This window comes from Papilio xuthus, unplaced genomic scaffold, assembly GCF_000836235.2.
Source record: "Papilio xuthus unplaced genomic scaffold, Pxut_1.1 DF828142.1, whole genome shotgun sequence".
Taxonomy (NCBI): Eukaryota; Metazoa; Arthropoda; class Insecta; order Lepidoptera; family Papilionidae; genus Papilio; species Papilio xuthus.
The window spans coordinates 4069619-4083972 of NW_013530507.1; positions in this window are offsets into that span (position 1 = coordinate 4069619).

The window sequence follows — 14354 nt, forward strand, 5'->3', positions numbered from 1 at the left end:
CTTATGAATTTTAATGAAGTATTTTAGTACTTAACACGTACTTATATTTTAGTGGAGTCGCGCATTTATTTTTACTAGGAAGAGAAACAAAAATCTTGTAGTATGAATTCATAAATTTGCATTTAAATTATTTTGTAGATTAAAAAATGTAGCAAATAAAAAAAAACTCATTTCGTTTATGTCGACTTTTTATTCTTTTTGCTTTTTTCTCTTACGTGATTTATCAGTGCCATCATAAACTTCAACGTTCCACTCATTTTCAAGATGATTTTGACGGTTGTACGATAAAATATTTCACCCTCATGTACAAGTACGTTTACCCGTCGGAGTCCGTCCGTCATTGAAGCAGGAAAATGTCGGAGAATCGATAAAGGATACCGTAACAAAATGAATTTGTTAATATTTGGCATGCCATTTTAGAACTTAATTTTTATAGACATTACCTAAATAACATGTTTAAGAACTACATCCCACAGAAATAACATCTTTTATTAATACTTTTTAACGAGCAAAATGGTCACAACCTCTGGACTGGACCGATTTTGATGAAATTTTTTGTGTGTGTTCAAGGGGATCTGGGGATGGTTTAGATTCACAATTTTGTCCGCTGGACAATGTTTTTTTAATTAATTTTTAATTTATTAGTAGTTGTTGATTTTGGAATATTTTATATTGGATCCGACAGACGGCACTACCATCGCAGTGTCAAATTTTAAATAATATTCGAATTAAAGACGTGTAGACAGGACAACGTCTGTCGGGTCCGCTAGTATATATATAAATCAATTGCTGTTCGTTAGTCTCGCTAAAACTCGATAAAGGCTGAATGGATTTATCATGTCTTAGTCTTCAAATATTCGTAGAGGTCTATGGAAGGTTTAAAAGGTGAGACAAATTCGAATAATGGTCGGGAACTAGTTTTTCTTCATTCCTTGCGGACGGAGTCACGGGCGATAGCTAGTTGTAAATAAATAAACATATCCATAATATTCTGTTATCCAAGTTAAACGTTTAAAGTACTTATTTTCTGTTATTTCTTGAACACAAAATGTAAATAGTGGAGGAAACAACTCGAGTAAACTGAGGCATGAAATTCAATAAACTGTGTTTACAGCTCTGAGACGTAGCAAACGAAGCGTCTACTAGATACGTTTTCTTTTCTTTATTTTTGACAATAGACATTTCCTTATTCACTTAAATATTAAGTAACAAGTAATTATAATATTAATTATCTGCTTCAAAATAACAACATATCTATAAGTAAATACTCTATATATATTCAGATTTAAAATCTTATAAAAAAAAATAAAAATCTATGTTTGTATGTTTTCTTTAATATAATAAACGCGAATGTTTGAATGTATGAATGGATCGATGAATGTTAGAAGATATCTCCAAAACTCCTGCATGGATTCCTTAAAAGCCATAAATGTAGAACATAATCTGGAAAAACAGATAGGCTACTAATTTAGTTTTAATTTAATTCTAAGCTGACGGAATCGCGGGCGATACATAGTGCAAAAACTAAAATGACAAAAAGTCTCGTCGTTTTTTCGCCTATTTATGATGAATTTTTAGGCGACTTCAGATTTTTTTTTAACGAAGGTTTCGCGATTTTGGCGCAAAGCAACATATTTCTTACCTAATATCACGTATTGTGTAATAAATATACTTCGTACATTATTGGTTCAAGTAACGTAAATAACTAAAAGGAAAAGGCTTCATTTTGCATTAAATTCTACTTTCATTGTCTCCATAGTTTTACGCTTTTTACAGGAAATAATTCATTAGTAGCGACCGCCGGCGACTCCACTCATTATTAAGGAGACAAACTGGCGTTTATAAAATTAATTTATAAGAAATTATATATATTATTACTGCGAATTTCCATTGCCGAAACACCTATCCAAAACATTACTTGTAAGTCGTGTTACATAGTTGAATAAGTAGTTTTTAGTGCAAACAAAATGGTTTTCTAACTTATTTAATTATCAATTCACGAACATAAATATTTTAATTTTAAACAATTTTTATTTCTCATTTCAATTAGTCAAAAAAGCGAATTAACGTCCAGTACATTAGACGTAAAACTTTTTCAATAGTCAAAACCAAAACTAAAGAATAATCTTTAGTCTATATGTAAGTATCAAATACACGTTTATATTATTCGTAAAAAACTATAAATAGACTTCGTTCACCATTAGAAATTTATAATTAAACAGCTTAATATCGAACCGAATTTCCTTTGCAATTACAAAATGTTACTTTCAAAGGTTTCTGTAACACAGAAAACCTTCTTAACAAGTTTCAAAGTTGGTTGCTTGATCTGTCAAGATTAGATTACTGACTTCATTTGAACAAAGTTTTCCTTTAAATCAAGTAACGGCATGAAAGGAAATTAATATCCGATTCTTTTTATTATAAATACTAGCTGTTGGCAGTGGCTCCGTCCGTGGCGTATTAAAACAATAAGTAGCGTATATGTTGTACCAGACTACGTTCTACCTCTACATCAAATTTTGTTTCCCTAGAGCCATTCTGGAGATACCTTCTTACAAACATCCATCCATCTAAACATTCGTATTTGTAATATTATTATATTAAGATAGAAAATTACAATAAATAAATATTTTAAAATAATTCAATGCATTAAAACTTTCTCGTTTTAAATAACAGTGTCGTAAATATTTTCTTCATATTTGTGAATCGGTTGTTATTTCCCCTTTTATTAACCCTTATGTTCATTTTGTATAGTATACCATACATACAACTTTATAAAAATATACGATCACTATAAAACAATTTTCACTTAGTTTTTTTTTAACTTTGTTTTTTGCTTTTCTTCAAAAAAGAAATCTTACTACAATAAGGCTTAATTAAATTTTATAGTTGAGTAACGTTTGTAGAGTTTGGAAATGCGTACAATATTGTAAGTACTCCAAACATTTGTTTTCTTTTTTTAGATGCAAGCATTGTTTGTGGTCAGTATTTATATAGAGCGCCAGTTCGTGTCTAATACAATCAGAGAAGGATTTGTGCCCGCCCTACTGCAGATTGAAACAAACTAAATCTTTATGTTTTTTTCCGTTACATGGAGGAAAGGTCTTTAGCGTCGATTGTTTTTTTTTTGTGTCAGTCCCAAATCTTCGTCGTCAATGTTACCTATTGATAGAGAAATTGAGCAACAAAAGGTTTTACGGACAGCGATGCAGATATTAAAACAATAAATGTTAACACGGATGACTAAAAAGGTAGAGGAAGGTAGTACGGAGGGATCGCGTGAAAGAGAATATATATATATATTTTTGGTATAATTTGACGAACTTTGTTAAAATAGCGAAGTGACCGCTGCCCATAGATATCCGATTTCGCAGATGCATACTACCTTTAATCAAGAGACGGACGCATACAATGATTATATTTCACCTACCTTCTGTACAGGCATCAGACGAAACGCATATTTACTTACGACGTCTTTAGTGCCTACGTGGTATTGCACGGGCGAGCTGACCCATACGTATAAAATATGTTCTTGCGAGCTCTACCACTGTTTAATGTTATATGTAATCATCATCATCATCAGTTGTACGCCCCACTAAAGGGATCAGATCCTACCTGTATAAGTCTGGGTTAAGGGTGACTAGGGCATTGTCAACCACGGTGGCCACGTACGGGTGGCGGGTTATTTTTAAGAAGACGGTTAATTGAACTGATAGAGGCATTCGTAGTTACGTAACGAACGTTAACTCAATAAAAGGGCAGGGCAGGACTCAATAAAAGGCATGATGAAGTACAAAGTACTTTTGGTCACGTCAATAAAATTTTCAAAGGAAGAACAGTAATCTAAGAAAGTCTGTTACTTCAAACTTTCTGCTCCAATTTTGTAGTCTTATTTAATCATAAAAATTGACTTCATTTACGCTCCGGCATTACGCTGCCAAATTGAATTGCCGTCGTCTAGCTTCTGAGAGACGATTTATTTCCACCTTCAGTACAAGGGAATGGTTTTTTTTCTTATCAGATTGTTTTTTTTTTTGCGTAATGAGGTTAGAATTAATTTTGTATCTGCGGCAATAATCTTACTTATGTTACTAGCTGTCGCCAGCGACTCTCTCCGTAGGGAATATAAAACCTTAATAAGTATATGTGTTCTTCAAGTCCGCACATGTGCCAAATTTTAGCGTGATCCGTTCCGAAGTTACCTTCAAACAAACATCCAGAACGACATAATTGATCTGAATGAATTTGGGACAGACGTAAAACATTTTCTGGAAGAACACATAGACTATGTGGTTTTTAAACTTTCTAAGGTTGGAATCGCGGGGACAGCTGTTTTGATAATAAATGTCATTATAAAGTTTTCTTAGTTTATTCAGATATCTAATATTGTTCGATAGCTTATCTTTCACGTTTCACAAATTTCCTTCAACTTGTATTAGATAATAAATATGTGGAAATGTAGACAAAAAATAGATTATTTAACCATTTTTCAATATTTATTATGGAAAAAGGACGCAATCAATTTTAGTTTTGGAAAAATGTAACATAAAAAATACAGACTAATTGATAACCTTCTTCTTTTTGAATTCGGCTATAAAATATGTTGAACTTCTCTGACCTTTATAAATATTTTATTTAAATCAAGAACTTCTTTGCTGTACCTGAAATGAAACAACTTTCAAAATACACAAAACTTTGATTACATTGAAGCCGAGAACCGATCAAGTTATACGTAATTTATAATTTTACTTTAAAATGATTTACAAAAACTGTATTCGATTTCACGGGTCAGTATAAAAGAAATTAAATAATTGAAAATCATACAATGATCGGAAAAGTGTAACTAGGTTAAAAGATTTTTTAAATAATGTGCTTTAAAACAACTATAATACTAGCACATTATTTAATAATATTATAAATGCGAATGTTTGGATGGATGGATATTTGTTTGAAGGTATCTCAAGTACGGCTGTATGGATCCCGCTGAAATTTGGCATTAACGTCTTTTTTTATATCATAAGGTGGCACAGCGAGCGGCCAACTGTAATCGCTGAAATAGCGAATTGACAGTTGCCCATAGACATACGCAATTGCATATGCGTTGCCTCCCTTTAATCGACGGAGGAGAGGATGGACAGAAAGAAAATATTTTCCCTTCCCATGCAACCTCTCATCCGGAAAGTCCACTTCCACTTCCCATCCTTTCCTTATAAAGAATAGGGTGGGAAGGGAAAGAGGACTAAATTAGGCCTCCGGGACGCACACTCATCAGACGAAACGCGGAATTGTTTCCACTTCACGCCTGTCTTCTGTGTGGTCGTGGTATTTCACCAGTCGAGCCGGGCCGATTCAAATGTAGAATAACATATAGCCGCGGGCGACAGCTAGGTACCTAAAAAGAATTTTTACATGTTCAACGATTTTTATTTTTATTTCGGCATTCCAAGTATTATTTTATGTAGGTCATCTAAATCTTACTAATATTGTAAATGCGAAAGTTTGGATAGAGGAGAAGGATGGATGTTTGAGTCGCTTATGATACCTGTTTCTTTTTTTTTAATTCCAAGTTAGAATATTATTTTCCGAGTTTAATACTACTGTTTACATAAATAGTAAGTATACGTGTTGCACTGTATCGCCCATCTATCGTCTACATACGTAATAGATACGATAAGATAAAAATGATTCACTCGTTACAGAACACAATATAAAAAAATCAAGATACTAAAAATTACAATTCATGCGTTCAATTGATAGCATTTGTTTATTTTACTGACCATGAGTTTCTGACCAAAATGTTTATATAAAATATCTCGTTATCCTTGTCATTATATTTGTCTAAACAGAGATAACAATATGTTTTAAACTGTGATTTTAGCTTTAGAAATCCACGGTTAGAGAAAGCGTCTAATCTTGTTTCAGTAATGTTCATTCATACGAAACTACAGCCGCGAAAGTATTATCAAATTAATAGTATAGTGGGAATAATTCAATGATAAAAATGAAAATAAAAAAAAAAATTGAAAAAATCTATAATGTTATACACAAAAAAAATCAAAATTCAATGTTGCCCTGGCTCCTTAACTAGGAAGACCTGTACTTAAGGACTTGACTTGAAGACCTGTACTTTTTATTATAAGGAAAGGATGGAAAGTGGAAGTGATCTTTTCGAATGAGAGAATGCATGGGAAGGGAAAACATTTTCTTTCTGTGCATCCTCTCCTCCGTCGATTAAAAGTAGGCAATGCATATACAATTGCGTATGTCTATGGGCAACGGTCACTTCGCTATTTCAGTGATTTCAGGTGACCACTCGCACGTTCGCCAGACTCGTGTAATTCAACTTTCCCTGTACACACACAAAACGATATTCACCACGTAAGCAGACAATATTAGTTTCGATGATTCGTTGAGACGCTTCGTTGTGTATGAAGGGCCTTAGATTTAATAAGTGTAATATTTGAAAATAATTATACTTTAATAAAAAAAAGTAAAACAAAACATGCACAGTAACTTTTACTACGATGATAAGCGAACGTTCACAAAGATTAGATATGAAGCAGATTGGAATTACCTTGATAAAACTTTAGAAAATAGGTAGCGTAACAGTTGTAATAAAGAAATTTAATTGCAAAAATCTTGTGCCAAGTTAAATAAAGTATTAAATCTTCCGCGAAAAGAACTCCGTCGTCCGGGCATAAGGAACAGAGTCATTTTGACTACTCTTCAAAAGTCTGTGCAAAAAGGTAACGAAAAAGGATGAATACTTAGTACAATGTTATCGACATTTTACTTTCTTACTAATATTATAAATCCAAATAGGTAGATGGATTTGTTTGAAGGTATCTCCGGAACGACTCAATAGATATCGCTGAAACTTGGCATAGGTGGATAGTGTGGAAGAACACATAGGCTACTTATTATGCTTCTTTGTTATTCCTCGCGGAGTGAGTCGCTGGCGACAGCTGGACATACACATATTGGATTGAGTTGCAAAAGCTTTATTTTATTCCTCTTATCTATGGATTAGTAGAGGCAACATTATGTTTAACAATGTTACTATGTCATTAGAAGATCAGCACTGAGTGGTCCAGAGAGGATCACCCAGGATACAAAGCTGAGTGAAACCTTATCCGATCAGCATTGCAACACTCTTTGCATAATATATATTTCCTGTTTCTTGCTAATGTTATGATTTTATGTATTATTTCTTAATAATTATTTTTTTGCTGTTTTGCTTATTGTGTTATGATATTGAAGGGATTAAATGTTATTTTATTTTATTATATTTATACATCTATTACTGCAAACATACTGTACAAACCGCATGTATTATGAGAAGGTTCCTGTCTCTACAACCCTGATCGCTGGTTGCTTGAGTCAAGGGATTCCGCAGCCGGTGCTCTATTTTTCATATAATATATTTAGTTCTTTTTTTTTTCAAATGTAAAGTAAGAAAATAAATTAATGTGGTATCATATTTTTTAAATTTAAGAATTCTCATATTACTGGTTGAATGAGCGATAAAATAGACATCACATAAATTGTTGATAAGTATTATCACTATATGTTACTAAAGAAAATATCGAGGGCAAATACATTTATATCTTACTTCTTACTTCTTACTAATATTATAAATGCGAATGTTTAGATGAATGGATGGATGTTTATTTGAAGGTATCTCCGTAACGACTAAACGGATCTTAATGAAATTTGGTATATATGTAGAGCATAGTGTGGAAGAACATACGGGCTACTTATTAAGTTTTTTTTTTTAATTCCGCGCAGATGAAGTCGCGAGCTACAGCTATTTATCTATAAATAATTGCATGCGTACTTTGAAATTGTATTTTAGCATAAATATTCTGATGTAGATTGTGTAGCCAATAATTGCGTTATCTTCCATCTAACTTATAAAATTGACAGATTATTTTCAAACAACTACGCTAAATCTTTTGAACTTGTATTACTAAACATTAGACTCCATTAGTTACTTTCCTTTATTTTTCTAACAAGAATAATAGAGTATTTCTGTTCTTTCTTACACTAAATACTTATGTTTACTTGTATCTTTTAACACTCGAAGTAACATCGATATAAAGAATAATAAAAGAGAAACGTTTTTAGCGTTGTTTGTGAATCAAAATATTAGAACCTAAAACTGTCTTTAAATTAATAACTGGCCGTACACATTGCGGAAAAAATTAGTAACCTATATGTTCTTTCATGCTATACATCTATGCCAAATACAACTCAGAACCGTGATGTCGTTTTGGGACCTCTGACAAACATCCATCCAAACATGTATTATATTGCATTTTAATTGTACATGGTTTTGAGCATATTTTAACGTTTAATTGTTGTAACTTAGATATAGAATTAGTGATACTGTTGTGATATACAAAATAAGATATTCTTTATAAAGAAATAAAGAATACCGGCACCCCAGGTCCCTGACCCAAAATGTGTTAGGGGAAACGAGATGGCGGCATAGCGCCGGCTATAAAAAATATTAATAAAATAGTAAAATTGTTATAAGATTATTACAAGATAGTAAAAGTAAAATTGTGATAAGATTATCAGCTCCTGAAGTACATTTAAATAGTAATTTATCTTATCACATAAAAATAAACAATTGTAGATTAAGGAAAAGAATACACAAGACTTATAATTGTCATATTTAAAATAAATTACAAAGAAAAGCTTATATACTTCATTGTATTCTCATGTTTTTTCTTTAAGTGTAAAAATATACGCGTCTATTGTAGATATCGATAAAGTTTACTTTGATATTTTAGGGCTAATTACCATTAAGAGCGACGGTAGCTCAGGGGTCAAGCACTCAACTTGCGATCTGCAGTTCCTTGGTTTGAATCCCGCCAAGTACCAATGTGTTTTTCGATTTCCGATTTATATATGTACATTTATCCGATGTTATTACGGTGAAGGAAAACATCGTGATGCAACCTGCATATATCTGAGAAGAAATTCAAAGATATGTGAGAAGTTAACCAACCCTCACGGGGCCAGCGTGGTTGTCTATGGCCTGGTCACCCGCAAACTTAGACTTAAGTATACAATCGTTCGTAGAAGCTTATAAAAATAATATATCCTTAGTTATAAACCCACATTTAAAATTCTAAGATCATAGTATTTGTGATTTACGACTTAGCAACAGGTCTTAAAATGTTTCTATATATTATCTTATAAAAAAGCTATTTCTATATTACTTAAGAGATAATCTTCAAAAAACCTACAGAAATTTCCAGTAATGTTGCAACATAGAATTTCTGCAACGCAACAATCGCAAAGTGATTCAATGACACGGAATGCCCTGCCTCCAGTTCCGACCAATAGGAATGCTATAAATATTATCATGCGATATGATAGTTATAAAGTACGTCATTTATTGTAATCCCCTTAAAGTATAAAGATCCGTCAATATTTCCAATTTTATCTTGTTTTTATCTACTTTAAAATTCAATTCGATATAATAAATCTTTCTTTAGTTTCAAAAAAATGTTAGCCTTGCTTATACGATTCGTTCAATGCTGATATTTCGTTTCTATCTTTCTCATCCAAGTGTATTTAATATTTCCATTATCTGTTGAAATGTAAACTAAAATGACTTTAAAATTTCCTATTTGAAAATTAGACTTGAAACTGATTACAACTTTTGTATGTATCGCTTATTATCTGTAACCATAAAGTGCTATTTTAGTACATGATAGACGCTCGCCTAAAAATTGCCACAAAACAGACTTTTACTCAACTGTTACATGCGAAGTATTTAAATATCTTTGTGAAGTAAACCCGCACTGGGACGGTGTAATTGACTAAGCATAGTCTACTAACTGACTTGAGGTAGGCTCTGACACCCCCATTTGGGATTTATAGTGAGCTGTCCTAATTTCGACAACTCCATAAGTACCTGACCTAGTTTCTACCCTCTTTTAATAGATTGCAAATAAGAAAGCATTATCATACTTCTTACTAATATTATAAATGCGAGTGTTTTTGTTGTTGTTGTGTGATGGAGAGATGGATGTTTGTTTGAAGGTATCTACTGAACGGCTGAACGGATCACGATGAAATTTGGCACATATACAGAACATAGTCTGGAAGAACACACATGCTACTAATTATGTTTTTTTTTTATTTTTCCGGGGGCGTAGTATTATGTACCAGTTTATCCATAGACATAACGCGTCGTGAGAAGAGTTGGTGTGCCAAAATCACGCTAAATTGATATCGCCAATTTATGTCTTTATCTCAGGTTTATGAGATATGTGTAAAGAGTAAATTAGTTGTCTTTGAGTAAATCATGCATTGTCTTTAAGATCAGGAAAAAGGATTCATTACGTGAACGATTTTCAGTCAGGGCCAAACATTGGACTTTGCCTTGCCACTCCTAACTACTCCACTTCAGTTATCTTATCTAACGACTAGATTCGCGGTTTCGCTTATAAGCAAAACAAATATTGATAAGTCGTTCTTTTTTTTAAAAAATATTTGCTTTCTCATGTTTTACTATCATATTTATCCTATTAATAGAAGCTTAAATTAATATTTACAATTAAAATACAAAATAGGGAAAGCTTTTGGTATAGGCAGAGGGAATATTATTATGAAAAAGAATCATTGAATTAGATAAAAAAAAATAATACTGATTATAACATTTCTCTCTGGCCAGTTGCTTAAATGAAACTGGCCAGTATTCTTGTCGAAACCAAAAAGTTTGGATTCCTAAATTTTTATACAAGTAATTCTAATTCTAAATTTAAATTACTAATATCGCTGTTTCTGGGGGTTTGAAAAAAAAGAAAATCATTAACAATAATACTTCATTTTATTCCAAAAAAAATCTAAATTATTTTCTTGATTACATTCTCGTTATCTCTTTGAAGTTTCCTCATGCCGTTAGCGTAACGTTTTCATTAACTGAAAAAAAGAAAACATCAGTTACAATTGCATATTAAAATGTTGATATTTAAAAATTATAACAAAATGATTCCTTTAATAATAATTAAATATAAATTAGTATTTTTTAAAATCCTCGCTTAAACTCGATCAATGGTAGGATAGTAATAGTTTTTAGGATTATGTTTCGATATTGATTTGCACATTTTTATTTCTTAAAAATGATCAATATCAACATGTATATATTTTACTTTGTGTTATTTTTCTCTAGTAAAAAAAACCGTGTATTAAAAGCATTCTTTAAGTCCTATAATTTACACACAAATACACACATTAGCACACTACACCGATAATTCATTTTAACATGAACACAAACTTCACCGCATTCACTTTATGAGCGTCCAAATATTGCACTTTGTATTATTATTATTTCAAAATTTACAAAACTTATTAACAGAGTTTAAAAAATCTCAGTACCTATATTTAAAAATGAAGCTTAAAACATGTATACAATTATAACAGCATATATCTTACAAAAAAACTGTCTGCCAAGTGTTTTTGCCATTATCTTTATCATTATCAATTTGTACAAGAAGATAACAGATAACAAATGTATAATAATCGATAATGAATTATAATACTAATCGATTTTGAGAATCGATTTCGAGAATCGATTTCGAGAATCGATTTTATATTTATTAATAGAAATAACACAGCTTTTAAGTAACAAATTCTTAACCAACTTTTTATTATGTACCAGTATTTTTTTCTTCTAAACATTAGGTACATTAACAGACTATTTTATAACTTTTAGTTAAATTATTATATTTTAGTTTAGCAATATTATGGCAACATTATTATCGTATCTGTATTATTTTACATATCGCTGATAAACATTCAGAGACCTTTCAGTAAACTTTTATCTTCAGATACAGATGACTTAAACAAAACATTCTTGGAATATCAAACACAAAAAAAATTCGTTTAATATATAAATATGCTTTTTAATACTATATACTAGCGGCTCCGTACTTGCGGAAGGAAAAAAAATAGTAGTTGTTTTTCCAGATGCTCTACATCTTTACCATATTTCAACGAGATCCATGCAGCTATCCTGGAGATACCTTCAAACAAACATCCATCCATCCAAACTTTCGCATTTATAATATTAGTAAGATAAACAATTATAAAGCGATGTCCGTTCATTCTACCAATGCTTTATTAGAATTTGTCTAGTGGTGGAACGATGACATACGTTCAAGCTACAGGATGTTTCAATGGCCATCTGACAATAACTAAATAAAAAAAACGAAAATAGATAAAAAAACTTTATTGAAAAATTACATACAATTGTAACTATAATGTATGAAAATATATTTATTAATGATATTTATCAATTAGGAGTATGGTTGCACGTGTCTCTTTATATAAAATTAATAGATTCTTATTATGTATATTTTATAATAATAATTAAATAAAAAAAAACAACATGAGTACATCTAATATACACATATTGAGTAGTTTTATATGATTTTTTTAAATTATATTTAATAATTTCATTTTTTACTTTTTTGTTATTACGTATCGTTGTTTTTTTACAATTTTTCGTCATAGAAACAAACACAGGTAATTGAAAATAGCTTCGAGCATCTAAACATTTTAGTCATTGAATAAAAATTATAAATACTAATTTTATTTGGATATTAAAATTAAGTTACACTCTTTAATATGTCTTGGCTCTACATTTAAACTTTTCCTTATACTTCTCAATATGACATTGTACAATTGTTAAACACAGATCTACTATTTGTATGCCAGTACTTTAAGATGGCCACTAAATAACCTGCCAGTTTCATCTATCTGTCGTATACACTCAGTCTAAATACTTTTCATTCATTACTCGTATTACCAAAGCTTAGATAACCTTATCCTCATTTTTAATATGTTTAAACGTTTAAAACATTAAAAAATAAAGTCGACATCCTGCCAAGATTATGTCGATTTTACTGTAAGTTCTAACTGCCGATTCCATTTTCAATAAACACATTGTTATTCTTTTTGCAAATGAGATATGACAAGAATCGGCAGTGGGAACTTACTGTTATAGTGTTTCTACTTAAGATAGATTAGTTTGACAACTGACGCCTATAAAGTATCGAATTAATTTTGTATGAGGTTTAATGTTGTACTTTTTAGAGGGTTGCCATAGTGTCGGACCGTACAAGCTTTAAGAGCAACTAAGAACTATCGAGAATCGATCTTATAATAATATTAATCCAACAAATAAATACTATTACTTGTGTATTTTATTATTTTTTGAATTTACTACAGATATTTACTTATGTCTCCTACAATTTACTAAAAAATCGTAAAAAAACAGTTTTTTATGTTTCTCAACATCTTAATGTTAGGTTTAATATGTTATTTTTTCTACGTAGTTTTGAAGAATAAAGTTGGGATGAAACGAAACAATTTTATTTATATTGTAAATCTAAAACAATAATCACGAAATTTTCGATTGCAAGTTCTATGAAAATAAACATCGATAATCGAAAATTTTCAAAACCGATTTTACTTTCCCCATCTCTAGCGAATTGTCAAATGAATTGACAAACTAATCTATCTTAAATAGACATACTATAACTAATATATAATCTACAATAAACTTAAATAAACATCTAGGAATAGCCAATAGAGCTTTTCCTAGTCCTATATCCTTAATCACAGTCGTGTTTTAAAATACATAGATTCCTAAATACATAAACAAGATCATTGTTGAGTTCGTGATGATCGAGGTTCACACATAAAGCATCTTGTTTTTCGAACTGTTCTTCGAGATATAAGCATGCGAGCTCTTGTATTTTTGAGTTTCAGTTCCAAGTTTCGAACAACTCGCCTACAGTTCTGATAATCAATTAAAACACTCGGTGTTCTCTTCCTTTTCAGTTTTCTTTTAGCTTTTAATTGTCTTGCTAAAGCTTCTCGAACATCTCTTGTTCGCCACATGGGCTCTAATACAGGTGTTGGAGGTGACGTAGGCGTTACCCCATTGGTCGGTATAATCTCCATTACAAAGTTACTACATAGATTCTGTTTTGGCGAAGCAACTTTGTAAGACATATATAGTATATCATGGTATGAAAAACACCCAGTCAGCTGGCCATGTTTTGCGACGTTATCTAAATTAGAAACGATCATCAAATCAAGTAAAGAAGGTTTAGTATTGGGTGCAAAATGAGTCGGATCCAATAGAGGAATATCCAGTCTATTTGAATCTAATATTCGGAGTAATTCTTGTGCTCTCTTATTATTTTTTAACAAGCAAGTATTGAAGTCGCCCATTATCATGACGTGTTCATACTCGGAACGTAATCGGTTTAATAATCCTTCGAACGATGGAAAATATTTGATGGTCAGTGATGGCGAATAATAGA